The following is a 13,572-nucleotide window of genomic DNA, read 5'->3' as shown; positions in this document are numbered from 1 at the left end:
AACCTGTGATGTCACAGGGATCTCATCCATTTGGTTACAAATAACATAGTGATTATACTGGCTCTGGTGTCAGGGGCTCTGGATTTGAGTCTCACTTGCTGTGTGACCTTGGGCAAGTCACTAGAACTCTCTGAGCCTCATTTTCTTCACCCGGGAAGTGAGGCTAACAATCCCTTCCCCAAGGGTTGCTTGAAGACTGAATGAACTCGTGAGTTCAGCATGTTCCCAGCGGCTGGAAAAAGTGAGGACTCAGGAAGCATTCACTTCTGTGATCTGTCTCACCCGGCACCCACCACAGCAAGAACCGCTCGTGATAGGACAGCAAAAGTGGATTTCTAGGCCACAGAGAGTAGCAAACGAGCTTTCTGTCCTGCCCGGCGTGAGAGCTGAGACCAAGGGGCGGGGCGGCCAAGACCATGTTGAATCAACAAGCCTCCAAGATCAATTAGCCCAGTGCGATCCCAACAGAAGGAGGGGTGCGGGGGGTTCATAAAACACGTTCTGAATTGAGGGATCCGAAGTGCTCCGGGGCTAAACAAGTCTTGCACATGTTTGACCATTTCATTTTGTTAGTTCGTTCCGTCTGAGTGGGGAAGAGCAGTTTTTTCACTTCGATCACTTCTAGGAAAGGCTCCATTTCATCTCATAATCTAGGAGCGCCTCCTTCATAATAGATACTAATTTAATACTTTTCCTCTAAGGAAGCCGAAGAAATGAACAATGCGAATCATCACCATTCACTTTCTTTCAGCGTTCCTTCTGAAAGGAGTACTTTTCAACTTTGAAGTCCTTAGGAATTGTTTTTTGGCATAATTTATCCACTCTGTCCCAAGCGGCTTTGAAATGTTCCTAATTTCTCTCAGATGATGATCTCTTTTGGATTTTAAAGACAAAGAAAGCATCTATAGTTTCACTTTGAAGCTCTTCAGAAAAAAATTCCTAGGACACTTACCATGTGGTAAAGAAATTTAAAACACCAGATAAGTTCAAATTCAGGAACAGGAACTATCCGTTGGACCCACCGAGAGCCGCAGGACAAGAAGGGCCATTTAAGACCACGGGCCGTGGCCTCGCGGCCTCCGAGCGTTGTTCTCCTGGCCACCAGTGTTCTAGAGAAATCACCTCGCCTCCTGCACGCTTCATCTGCACCCCCACTTCTAAAGCCCTGGGAAATTCCTTCAGGACATACACTGTGTTGTGCCAAGAACATAACGGAAGCCATTTGAGGTCGTTCCTTTCCTTACAGAACTTCATTATTACCAGAACCAAAAGACATGCCCAACTCCTCAAACTCCCTTCAGTGCCACTCAGCATGCCGTACCTTCCAGATGCATTGTCATAGACGTGGTAACACATTCCACTCAATTCCACTTTGCTGCCTTTTTTTCCCCCAGGTATATTTTTATTACCCTGCAAGAGACTGTCGAACCCAGGTGGCCCATCAACATCCATGAGACCCAAGAACCTCTTTTTTATTAAACCTCCTGTTGGAGAGCGGCCCTCCCTGCTTCCCAGGTGAGTGCCCACAGCAAGGCTTCCTGCAGGGTGGGCCGCAGCCGGGCGTGGCCGGGGGGGGGCAGGACCCGAGACAGAGGTCGCTGGTTCCCTCTGGCCAGACAGGCGGGGTCGGCAGCAGACAGCGTCTTGGGTGAGACTCAGATCTCCCCAGTTCCAGGGGAGAGCTTGGTGCAGGGAGCCCCAGAGAGCTGGAGCCAGCAGCCGTGGGTGGTCTGGGAGGAATTGCGGAATCCTTCCCTGTGCCCGGGAGTTGGGGACACAGAGCGCACCCTCATGGGGCACCTGCAGGTACCGCCGGCCTGTCCGCTGGACCTGAGCCTCGGGGCGGTTAGAGCTGCAAGAACACGTAGGGACAGACTGCCCTCTCGGCACGGCTTTGGCTGTGTCCCCTAAGATTTGGTGCGTTGTGTTTTTGTTTTCATTGGTCTCGGGATGTTCTTCAAATTCCCTTCCGATTTCCTGTTTGACCCAGCGGCTGTTCATGAGTGGCCTAGCTCATCTCCACATATTTGTGAATTTTCTCATTTTTTCCTGTTACTGATTTCTAGCTCCATTTCACTGTGCTTGGAAAAGATACTTGCAATGAGTTCAGATGAGTGGATCAAGAAAACGTGGTATGTGTATATACGATGGTATATCACTCAGCCCCGAAAATGGAGCAAATCCTGCCATTTGCAACGACACGGATGAGCCCCGAGAGCATTACGCCAAGTGAAATAAGCCAGACAGACACAGCACGGTTTCACCTAGACGTGGAATCGAAAATAAGTCGAACTCCTCAAAGCCGAGAGGAGAGTAGTGCTTGCCAGGGGCTGGGGGCAGGGGGAGAGGCTGGTCAAAGGGTACAAATCTTCGGTCACACGGCACGGATAAGCTCCGCAGACCTGACACCCGGCGTGGCGGCTGTGGCTAACGATACCGTATCTACGCTTGGCGGCGGCAGAGGGTCGATCCCGCGTGCTGTCACACAAACACCCGCGAACAACTGTGACGCGATGGACGTGTTAATCAGCCTGATTGCGGCAATCACTCCGCCACAACCAGAGCATCACCTTGAGCACTTAAATTTATACCATTCTTATCAGGGGCGGGGATGGGAACGTAATAAAATGCATATGGACATTCGGGGGGGCGGAAGGCAAAGAGAAGAGAGTGAGCACCCGAGAGAACCAGCAGTCTGGAGAAAGCCCGAGATCCAGTCAGAGCTGTAAGAGGAGACAGACCACAGCCTCACACAATGGCACAAAGAAAACAATAAGGACATTAAAAAAAAATCAGATGCAAAAGAAAATACTTCTCTGAACAAGGAAGCATGATTTTAAATTTAACATGAACTGGAGGAGAGGATGGGGAGTTGGGAGCAGGTGAATGAGATCACGCAAAACCCAAGGCAAAAAAAATGGAAGAAGACAGAACTCATGTGGAGGAAAACCAGAGCCTAGGAGGGGAGAGACCCAGGAGACATGCTATGTGAAGCCTAAAAAGCCTACAGGGGGAGAGAAAACCCAGGCAACAGAGGAGAAGCAATAACTTTAAAACAAGATAGAAAATTTTCCGTGGTTCAAAGAAAGACTCTGGTTTGCAAGGGCTCGTTGAGTTCCAGGCAGGAGTGATGGAAAAACGCAGACATCTAGGCACGGCCTGGGAAGAGTCCTGAATTCCATGATTAAAGGGAAAACTCTTACAAGCTTCTCGAAGGAGGGAACAAGTTACACGGGAGGAAAAGAGAATCAGACGGAAACCACACATGTCCTTGGCAAAGCGAGAAAAGAGGAAAGCAGCCTATGCCAGCCAAGGTGCCATTCGCCTCATGGGGCCATAAAAGACACCGGGCTCCAGGGAGGCCCCCTGGACAGGGGGAAACACCAGAGAAAGGAACCTAATCGGGCAATAATCAAATCCGATTGCAGACAAGGGGGATGAAGAAAAGAGGAAGCCATCACCCAACAGTGAGCCGAAAGCCTACCAGTTCCTGTGTAGTTAGTTCCAAATGGGTCAGGAGAGATGAGATGGAATTTGTAGTGTAAGCACCAAATAAGCTTTAAAACAAAACAAAACAAAACCAGAAGAGAGATGTAATAACACTGACTGGTAGCTTGCAACTAGAAGTGCTAAATAGAACTTTTGGAAATTCCAGAAAAACCAGAAAACAGGAAGGTCAGCACGAGTGGAGTACGACCTAGAATGGAGCTTCCAAAATGGGAAGGGAAAAGAGGAGTGACCGGTACCTATTGTCACTTGTTCCATCCTTGTCTTTCTTTTTAATTAAAAAAAAAAAAACTTTTATTACGGAAACTTCTCAACACACACTGCAAGAGAGGGAACACAAGGAATCTCTGTGGACCCAAAGCTAAGGTTCGTTACTCATTTTTTTCCCTCCAAAAAAGCCAGGAAAACCTTATTGTCTCAAAAGTCTGTGACCTTTCAGCTTTTATTTTTCCTAGCAATTTATTTAGAATTGGCACACTTTTGTAGATCTCAGCACTCGTCCTTACTGATGAAAAGACTTCACCCCCCTGCAGCCCCTGCCGGATGCCTTCACAAGGCAAAGAGAAGAGAGTGAGCAGCTTTCCTACAGCTCATTTTTTTTTATGGTCACCAAACTGGCAGAAGTCACAAAATGTGAAATCTCTCTCATTACCAAGACTCTTGCAGATCTTATAATTTGCACAAAACTTGTGTTTTTTGATGGGTCATAGCAGCCAGCGTTCACTCAGGAAGCGGCACCTGGCTCAGAAAGCGGCAGGCTCTCACGCGGTCGGGTTTGGGCGCCAGGTGTCGGGGATTCTGGAAAAGTGCACACCGTCACTTCATCAGCTGCACAGCCTCGAGATTCCTGGGGGGAAATGACGACAGGCTGTATTTAAATAATCACAATTACTAAGAAAGAACCCACAGCCAACTTGGGTCAAGACGTTGGAAGCTGAAGAGGAGGAGCTGTTTGCCAGCACGGCGAGAAACAAGCCGGCCAGGTGGGCAGGGCACAGGGAAACACCGGTCGGGCTGTTCCCAAACATTCATGTTTTCCTCCGTTGTTCCTTTTCTATCTCATTGAAAATGGATGATTTTTATTTATTTATTTATTTATTTTTTACATTTCCGCAAGACAAACAGGAGAGCCATGTTTTATGGTCTACATAACCCGGAGAGGTAATTTTGGAAGCCACTGTCATGCTTTGTTCATCCTAAATTTCTTTTCCTCCAGGAACCTGGGTCCAGGAGCACCCAATCCCTGCTCCGTCCGGTCCTCCCCTCCCTCCCCCGATCCGCACTTACAGCCCTGGATAAACCCTATGAGCCATGGTTTTGCCCCCACCTTCAAACTACGATGTCTCTGCCACAGACGCTGTGGTCGAGCCTCTGCCTTTCTCCCTGGCCTCATCTAAGTACCCTTCCATCCCCACCCACCTCTCAACCTCACCTGCCATGTGGCACCAGAGGCCCAGAGCAGCAGGTGGAAGCCCTTTCTGCTTCCTGCCCCCACCCACACCCCCGCCACACCTACAGGTGCTCAGCTTCCAGGGCCTTCTGGGCCATCTCCCTCCTCCCACCCCTCATCCCTTGGGCCTGGGTACCAGACCCCCAGCCCTCTTTGGAACTCACTCCTTCATCTGCCTTTGTTTCCTCCCTGCCCTCCTCCCTCCCACCCACCGTCCTCCTACTCCCCGCTCCCCCTGTTTCAGCCCAGCTTGGTTGGCCCCAGTAAAGGGCGTCCTGCCTTCTCTCTGGGTCAGGAAAGCCAAGGCCTCCCCTATGGCTTCCCTGAGTCTCCTGGATACATCCTCTCCCTTGTCTTGGCTGGTGTCTCTCTCTCCCTCTTCCCCACCCCCTGCCCACCTCCCCCCACCCCCCTCTGCCTTCCCAGCCCTGCTGCTCCTCTGAGCACATCTTTCTGCTCTCCTTCACTGCCTCTTCCTTGGTTCTCACCTTAAATGTCCCCAGCTTCCTTCTTACACCACACAGTCTTCTTGGGCCACCTCTTCGTTCCCATGGCCTTAGCTTTGGCCAATGAATTAACTTCTAAATTCAGATAAACCAGACAGGGCAGGTTTTGAACTTCCCATTTGTTTTTGGCACAAAAAATTCTTTTTTGGTCTTTATTTCCCCTTGAATTAAGAGTCATTCAGCCCATTCTGGGGAGAGTCACCCTCTCCAGGGCAGAATGTAGACATCTCCCACCTCTTCCTGGGAGTGGCACGTGCCTGGCCCTGGAATGTCTAAGTCCGAGCTCTTGAGGCAGGGAAAATGACTTTTTCTCTTGCTGCCAATTTGAGTCCTGTATACAGAGGGCCCTGACGAGGCTCTTCCTAATTATGGGAAAAGGAGGAGGAGGTTTGGGGGAGGAGAGGGGGAGGGCACCTGGGCTGGAAGCCTGGAGAGACCAGGGAGAGAGGAGGAAGGATGACACGCCAGAGACCCACAGCTAAGAGGGGGTTTGGTGGTGGAGCGGTTTCCTGGGAGGTGCCAGGAGGGGGAACAAGGGGCGGCAGGGGCACCCAGGGCCTCCGCCAGCTGCGCAGACAAAACCTGGGCCTCTGGGAGGAAAGAGGCGACCAGGACCATGAGTCGGTCCCTTCCCCGTGGCTCTGGTAGGAACCTTAGACCCCAGTGGAGTGGTATGTGCGAGGCAGACCTCCTGACCTTGCACTCAAGGGCCCGCAGAGCATGTCCCAGCCCCCCAAGCTGGGAAGGGGCAGAGGACAAATGAGACACCCCAAATACATGCATATTGTGGACATCCATCTCCCCCGGGGTATCTGCAGGCACCTCCAATTCAGCATGGCTTCCCTCCAAACTTGTGCCTCCCCTCTTTCTTGTCTCTGAATAAAGGACCCCCACACTGGAAAGCTAGAGGCATCCTGTAGCCCCTCGAAAGCCACCAGGTTCCCCCATTCTCCTCATGTTTCTGGACGCTTTCCACTCCCTTCCCTCTTCACTTCCACAGCAGCAGTCCCGACATGCACCCCAGGCACCAGCATAGCCTCCTAACCAGCACTGAGGTCCCTTTCCTTGGCCCCCACCCTCCCCATCACCCACCCAGGCACTCCACGGCACTCCATGAGGTGGCTGAAGGGACAATGGGGCCCTTGGCCAGAGAGAGACACAGGAGGAGGAGGTGTGAGGGAAAGAGGAGCTGGGGTTGCAGATGCAGTCAGTGGGCAGTGATAGGCCCTGGGATGACACAGCGGGGGTGGAGGGTGCCCTCCTCCCAGCTCAGCCCTGGGGCGGGGAGGAAAGGGAGGGATAAAGTCCCACCGTGGGAGCCTCCTGCCTGCCCTTTCCCAAAGGAACTGAGGCCAACGCCAGTGTAGCCAGGAATGTGGGAGTCCCTGGCGGCAGAGGCTCGAGCTGGGGGAGACCCCATGGGTCCCATGGTAGGTGGCAAGAGCAGGTGGCTGGGCTGCTCTGGGGAATCAGTCGTCCGGCTAGGGCAGGGAGCCCTTCGAATAAATGCCAAATATACGGTCTAGCACCAAGTGTGAGATGGGCGGGGAGACAGGCGTGGGACCCTGCGGGGGTGGGAGTCCACACTGTGACCTTGGCCCTGACCCATCTTTCCAGCCAGCCCATGAAAGCCTGGCAGCCCTTCTTCCAAATGCCTGCCCTCCCTCCTCACAGCATCTCTTGTCTTGTTTCCTGCCCCAGCCTCCCCAGTGTATCCTCCTCATGGCTTCCGAGTGACTGAAACCTATGGCTGACCATTCAGCAAGCACAGACAGGAGACGTCCCCTCCATCAGGGACTGTCAGTCGGGAGGGGGGCTCTACGCAGAGACAGTGACGGGGGTGTGTAGGAACTGGCAGGTGAGGACTCACGGGGTGAGGTCCAAGCATCTCTGGGCACACCTCCCCAGTCCTCAGCCTACACACTGGCCCTCCGCACCCCACAAACACCCTCACACTCCTTGCCCCCTCCCCTCCCCAGGCCCCTTTCCTGACCCCTCCTGGGACTTCTACCAACTCACAGCCACCTCTGCGCCCCCCCCACCCCCTGCGCCCTGGTCTTGGGTGCCTTGAGCTCAGCCTGGGGCCCACCCGCCCGTGCTGCTAGCCCCGAGTGGGTGCCCAGCCAATGTCCTGGAGAACTAAGGAATTAAGGCAGAGCAGGTCTGAGATAAGGGCATTGTCTGGGTGGAGGTCGGGTTCTGCCTATCCAAGCATGAGTTTGCCATGGCAACGACCTACCTCCCCACCCTTGGCCCCCACCCTGCTGGAGAGTAACCGCCTTCCCTGGGCCCAGCGCATGCCCGTCTCCTCTGTTACCAGCTGGTAATCCTGTGTGGTTTTTACTCCCGTGCTTATGAATAGAAGAGCTAGAGGAGAGCAGGGTGAGCCCTTCCCAGGGCCCTGTGGGCCCCCCACCCTTGCAGGGAGCAGTCCCCAGCCTCCCCTGGAATCCCCGGGCTGTGCCAGCCCTCATGGAGTTAGCACCCGCCGTCATGGAGGCCTCCCCGTCCCGGCTCTGCCTGGCTGTGGCTGCCTTGGAACAGGCACGGGGACGTAGACCCCTGTTCTGGACAGCTCATTAAGCCCTCCTCTCTCCGCACACTTGACCACACACGGTCACCCCCTCCCCAGGCCTGATGTTTTGTCTCCCCTCTTCCTGGCACCTTCTAGACCCTTCCCACACGCATAGCCCCCAAATCAGCCACCAGGGCCTGCCAGCTTTCTGTCCTGAAAGCTTCTGAAATCCACCCATCATCCCCACCGGATCCTTGTCAGCCCTGTGGCTGACGGTTGCAGCCGTGGCCTCCCTGGCACGCGGCCTCCCTGGCACCCTGCCTCCAGGGCCTGCTCTGTGTAGCAGCAGCCTGGGGACGTTTTTCAAGACTGTTTGGTGTGTGGGGTTACCTTGGTGTTAAGTCCAGACTCTTCGCTGGAGTATCCAACGCTCCTCTTGTCTGGCCTGTGCCAACCTTTCATGGGGCCTGCACCCCCCCCCCAGAGATCTTGGTAGTCCCCAAACACACCAGGCCATCTCCCACCTCGACGCCCTGTGCGGGCTGTGCCTACCACTTGGGATGCTTTCTCCCCACAGGTGAGCTGCAGTATTGCTTGATTGGGGAGACATCTCTGACCCTTTCTCCCCATCCCAGACACGTCTCCCTGGGCCTCAAGACCCCATGGCTCCTGAGAGTCCTTGACCATAACAGTATCACGTGCATCGTCCTTTTCTGTTTGCAGGCCCGTCTCCTGTCTGGAGTCAGGTTCCCCAGCAGGAGAGCTGGAGATGGGGATTCAGGACCATGCAGTTTACGAGGGAGGGCTCTCAGGAGACACACGTGAGGGAGAGGGAAGGGGAGGAGAGGGGAGGAGGGGGCAGAGCAAGAATGGGATCTCAGGTGGCATCTAGATGTGGTCTGATCCAGGGGCTCTAGAAGCTGACTGCACTGCTGAGCTGTCCCCCTGAGGTGAGGAGAGCAGTCTTTTGTATCCCTGTAGCAGCCCATCATTGGCTATGAGGGGGGAGGGTGTGTAACTTCCCGGGGAGATGGCTGTCATCAGCCAGGGACAATTTGCAGTCCGGGTGGCTGTGAGCATTCGAAGTCATCATGCCCACAGTGGGGACATGATGGCGCACAGGCTGGGTAAAGGGGGTCTGGCAGGGAACCAATAGCATCTGCCATACCCCCTGGTCAAGTGGGACCTCTGACAGATTTCTGAGGAAATGAAGACTGTGGGTTCTTGGCCCATCCAGCACTGACCCTCCCCGAGCCCACAGCTGCGCTGTTGTCCTAGGAGGAGGTCCTGCCCATGGCAGTCTCAATTTCAGTGAGTGGAAAGAAATCCAGACATCCAACCCCCTCCCCCAGGGAGGGACTCTGAGTCCTACCCCCTCACTAAGGGTCCCGTAGATCCCTGACCCTGCAGATGGGAGCTTTAGCCAATGTTCCCATTCAGTACTCACAGTTACCATTTTACAGATGGAAAGACAGAGCTTCAAAGGGGTGAAGTGACTCCATGAAGGTTAAGCAACTCATGAGTGGAGAAGCTGGGATTCAAACCCAGGTCTGAGTGACTCCCTGCCTAGTTCCTTCCCCCCGTGTGTGATTCGCCTTGGAGCTAAGCCCTGCCTGCCCACCATAAGAGACTGGCACCTCTAGGGCCATCTCTGTGCCCCACATCAGGGCTAAGCTAACGTCAGGGTCCCCAGGGGCTACATCTGGCATTTGCAATAGTTGGGAGGCCCATGCATGTATTTTGCATATAATTTGCATAACGATTACATCTGGTTTGCATGTGTCCACATGGAGGCCCCATCAGTACAATTTTTCAGTTGCTTCTAAGCAACTCTCACTCAATAGAAGTCCTCCCGGGCTTTATAGAGTCCCATTTCCAAGATTTCTGGCTTCTCTCCCAGGCCCTCACCTGAAGTATGCCATCTAGCCACCCCCCAGGGGCCTGGAGAGGCCCTGCTTCTGCCTCCCTAGAAGGGGTCACCCAAACCCCTGCCCCAGAAATGCGTATGGACTTGACAGTGACTGTTTTTGGTGGTGTGGGTGTAATCAAAACACCGATTGGGCTTTGAGCATGCTGATGTTTATGTTGGGGAGAGAGTGAGCCCCAGGGAAAGATCCTTGCTGCACAGAACTTCCAAAGGTGGCCCCTTGTAGGGAGGGTGTGCACACTCAGAAGAAAGGAGAGGGGCTGGGGTGGTGGGCAGGGACAAAGGGCTGATGGAGTCAGGAGGCGTATCCTAGGGCCGGTCCCCCCACCAGTTGCCTGGGGGGGTGGAGGGTGCTTCTCCCAGTTGCAGGGGGCTCATCTGTAGTGAGAAGGGCTTGTGCCAGAAAACTGGTCGTTTCAGTGCTTTCTATTCCTGTCTCTTTTAGGGGAACGACGTTCCATAAAACTTGGTGGAGTTCTCCGTGATCTCATGTGGAGGGCCTGGATAAAGCAGCGAGAACATCCTGGGTCGGGTGGGAGGAGCCCGGAGACGGGAGAGGAAACTCCTTGGCCTCAGAGAAATGCATGGAGGTAGGGAAGGGTCGTTCCAGGGGTCGGGATGCCAAGCCCCGGAGTCACGCGGGACCTTAGCACCAGGCAAGCCTGCATTTCTGCCCCTCTCCCATCTTCTCCACCCCTAGACACCAGTTCCTCCCCTCTGCCCCAGAAAGCCCACGGAGGCAGGAGGGCGGCTGCAGTGTCTGGCGGAGGCTGCCACGTTTGCCCACTGGGCCACGCCCTGATGGACCCTAAACGCAAGGCTACACTTATACCTGTCCAGAGTTATCTTGCCTTCCTGATGGCACCCTCCATTGTCCCTGAAGAGCGACGTGGCTCCTCTGTCACCAAGGGCTAGTGAAGGTTGGGGAAGTATGCTTCTGCGTGTGTGTGTGCAAGCGGGGTGTGTGTGTGAGAGAGAGACAGAATGTGTCTGCATATGGGCGTGCGTGTCCCTGTGAACAGAAATTGGGATCCTGTGTGTGGCCCCGCAGCCACCTCCATCCAGGTGTAGAGACTCCAGGCTGAGTTGGGGCCGGGGGCGTGGAGACACGACTGCCTCCCTCCACTGTCTCTGCCTTCCCTAGGTTTCCTGTCTGGCAGATGCGAAGTGGTCTCATCATCTGCGGGGGAGACCCCAGCCTCTGGCGGGACTGGATCCCGCCAAGACCCTGAACATCTCCTCTGCCAATGTCCTCCCCTCAACCTGCCTCCTCCAGGATGGGGCCCCAGGGCTGGCTCCCGAAACTGTTCCAGTTAAAGAGGGTGTTTGATGTCAGCCACCTGGGAAGGGGGGAAGTGGGGTCCAACTGTCCTTTCAGCCCCCTGTTATGTGGACTTTTCCAAGTTCAGACAGGGTCCAGCCTCCTCCCTCTGAGTCTTGGGCCCCACATCTGGGCTGGGTAGGGAGCAAGAGGCAGGGCTGGGCCCCCTGGAAAAGGATCACAGCTTCTGTAGCGTGGGGTGGGGGTAGGGGGTGGGGTTCTTCCAGAACTTCCTGGGCAGCGCTGCCAGGCAGTCAGAACCCAGCCCCGGGGTGAGAAGCCCAGCTCTGTTCATGTCTCACCCAGATGTCTCTCACTTTCTGAGCAGTGGGAATCCAGTGATTACAAGGTCAAGAGCATGTCATGGATACCATGTATCGTGCCCCCCCCCCAGCAGATGGACATCTCTGTTAAAGGCTGGAGAATGTAAAAGCACATTCAGTGGATTTGTGGCAGAGGATGAAAGGCTGTCTTAGACATCATTTCCAGGCAGCAGAAACCCATTCGAGCTAGCTTGAGTGAGGTGGGTCATTGGAAGCAGGCAGGGGAAGCCAATTACCAAATGGCTCCTCCCACACCTCTCCCAGAACACCGTGGCCCCTAGACGTAGCCCTGCTCTCCTCTGGCAAACTCTCTTGCTTAGCCTTCCCATAAGCCCCATGTAGCTATGGCTACAGCACGCCAGGGTCTGTCCCTTCACCAGCCCTCAGGGAGCCTGTCGTGGACTGAAGAGTATTCCCCCAAATTCACGTCCATCTTGAACCTTAGAACATGATCTTTCCTTGCAGATGTAATGAGTTAAGATGAGGTCAGACTGGCTTACATTGGGCCCCTAAATTCAATGACCAGTGTCCTTATAAGAAGAGGAGAAGCCATAGGGGCGCCTGGGTGGCGTAGTCGTTAAGCGTCTGCCTTCGGCTCAGGGCGTGATCCCGGCGTTATGGGATCGAGCCCCACATCAGGCTCCTCCACTATGAGCCTGCTTCTTCCTCTCCCACTCCCCCTGCTGTGTTTCCTCTCTTGCTGGCTGTCTCTATCTCTGTCAAATAAATAAATAAAATCTTTTAAAAAAAGAAAAAAAAAAAAGCTCTAAGAAGAGGAGAAGCCACAGAGACACAGAGACAAAGGCCCTGTAGACACACAAGTTAAGGGAGCCACGTGAAGGCAGAGCAGACAATGCAGGGGTGCTGCTCCTAGCCAAGGAGTGCTGCAGCCAGCAGAAGCTGGAAGAGGCAAAGAATTCCTCCCAAGAGCCTGGAGGGAGTGTGGCCTGGCCCACCCCTGGATTGCAGACTTCTAGACTCCAGGATTGCGGGAGCGTAAACTTCTGTTGTTCCGAGCCACTGCGTTTGTGGTCATTTGTCACAGCAAGCAGTCCCTAGCAAAGAAATGCACCAGGAAATTCCCCACCTGGAGGCTGGGTCCCCTCAGCCTGTGCTCCAAAGCCTAGGAAAGGGAACAATCGGCCCACTTTGGTCAGGTGTCTGCTTCCTCCACCAGGGACCCACTAGCCACTATGGCTGGGAACGAGCAGGGGGCACAGATGTGAGTCTCAAAGCTGTCCCCATTTAGCACCCTTATATCGTCACTTTACCCAGAGGGTGTGGGTTCACATCTCGGGTTGGAAGAGGTCTCTCCGCGTATGCCTCGGAGTTCTGTGTCTTCCACACTCCAATCAGCTACTTGGGTAAAGTCACAAGGCTGCGGTCACCTGTGTGGATGAGATGAAGCCACGAAGAAATGCCACCCTGTGGGATGACAGAATCGGGGTTCAAGAAGTTCTTTGCAGGTTAGAAAGTCAACAAGATGCTGTTGAATGAGAATGACCGTAAAGGCCAACTCTTGGGGTTCCATAGGTCAGTCTCACAAGGGAAATACGGCTGAAGCCTGCCTTAACAGCAGCTCCTTGTGAGAAAGACCTAAAGCTTGTCTTTGCCGGGAGGCTACGAATGAGCCAGTGCTGCGGTCCAGCTGGCTAAGAGCTTTAGTCACACAAAGAGAAGCAGAACATCTGCCGCTTGGCTGGAGAGGTGATGGGTGTCGGGGGCTCCGGGCAGCCCATAGCTAAGAGAGACAGAGAGCACGGACCCCACCAGGGAACCAGAGGGACGGCCTGGCCGCCGACTGGGCAGCGGAGGGTTAGTGAGCAGGGAGAGGTTAAGATGCCCCGGGAAGGGATCAACAGAGTTAGCAGTTGTCCTGGTCACCTCCAGACAGTGACCGTGTGACTAGGCACAGCCAGCCAACAAGGACCTTCTGGGCCCATTCCAAGGCGGTGGCTGCGGAGGTGTTGCTGGTGCGCCCCCAAACAGGGTCATTCCAGCGGCAGAGCCTGGGCCTTGGTCT

This window comes from Ursus maritimus, unplaced genomic scaffold, assembly GCF_017311325.1.
Source record: "Ursus maritimus isolate PB19 unplaced genomic scaffold, ASM1731132v1 scaffold_22, whole genome shotgun sequence".
NCBI classification, from domain to species: domain Eukaryota; kingdom Metazoa; phylum Chordata; class Mammalia; order Carnivora; family Ursidae; genus Ursus; species Ursus maritimus.
The sequence above is the reverse complement of the archived record's forward strand: the minus strand, read 5'-3'. Positions refer to the sequence as shown.